This window comes from Bison bison, unplaced genomic scaffold, assembly GCF_000754665.1.
Source record: "Bison bison bison isolate TAMUID 2011002044 unplaced genomic scaffold, Bison_UMD1.0 scf7180017864262, whole genome shotgun sequence".
Lineage (NCBI taxonomy): Eukaryota > Metazoa > Chordata > Mammalia > Artiodactyla > Bovidae > Bison > Bison bison.
The window spans coordinates 1722699-1724018 of record NW_011494834.1 but is presented as its reverse complement, the minus strand read 5'-3'; positions in this window follow the sequence as shown (position 1 = coordinate 1724018).

Below are 1320 nucleotides of genomic sequence, written 5' to 3'. Positions count from 1 at the left end.
ATAGTTTTTCTCCTGTAATTGAGATCTAATCTTACTGCATTTTGGTCAGAAAAGATGCTTGGAATGATTTCAATTTTTTTGAATTTACCAAGGCTAGATTTATGGTCCAGGATGTGATCTATCCTGGAGAAGGTTCTATGTGCACTTGATAAAAAGGTGAAATTCACTGTTTTGGGATGAAATGTCCTATAGATATCAATTAGGTCTAACTGGTCTATTGTATCGTTTAAAGATTGTGTTTCCTTGTTAATTTTCTGTTTAGTTGATCTATCCATAGGTGTGAGTGTGGTATTAAAGTCTCCCACTATTATTGTGTTATTGTTGATTTCTCCTTTCATACTTATTAGCATTTTCTTACATATTGTGGTGCTCCTGTGTTGGGTGCATATATATTTATAATTGTTATATCTTCTTCTTGGTTGATCCTTTGATCATTATATAGTGACCGTCTTTGTCTCTTTTCACAGCCTTTGTTTTAAAGTCTGTTTTATCTGATATGAGTATTGCTACTCCTGCTTTTTTTTGGTCCCTATTTGCATGGAAAATCTTTTTCCAGCCCTTCACTTTCAGTCTGTATGTGTCCGCTATTTTGAGGTGGGTCTCTTGTAGACAGCATATGTAGGGGTCTTGTTTTTGTATCCATTCAGCCAGTCTTTGTCTTTTGGTTGGGGCATTCAATCCAGTTACATTTAAGGTAATTATTGATAAGTATGATCCCGTTGCCATTTACTTTATTGTTTTGGGTTCGAATTTATACACCCTTTTTGTGTTTCCAGTCTAGAGAATATCCTTTAGTATTTGTTGGCTGGTTTGATGGTGCTGAATTCTCTCAGCTTTTGCTTGTCTGAGAAGCTTTTGATTTCTCCTTCATATTTGAATGAGATCCTTGCTGGGTACAATAATCTGGGCTGTAGGTTATTTTCTTTCATCACTTTAAGAATGTCTTGCATTTCCCTCCTGGTTTGAAGAGTTTCTATTGAAAGATCAGCTGTTATCCTTATGGGAATTCCCTTGTGTTTATTTGTTGTTTTTCCCTTGCTGCTTTTAATATTTGTTCTTTGTGTTTGCTCTTTGTTAATTTGATTAATATATGTCTTGGGGTGTTTCGCCTTGGGTTTATCCTGTTTGGGACTCTCTGGGTTTTTGGACTTGAGTAATTATTTCCTTCCCCATTTTAGGGAAGCTTTCAACTATTATCTCCTCAAGTATTTTCTCATGGTCTTTCTTTTTGTCTTCTTCTTCTGGGACCCCCATGATTCGAATGTGGTAGTGTTTAATACTGTCCTGGAGGTCTCTGAGATTGTCCTCATTTCTTTAATC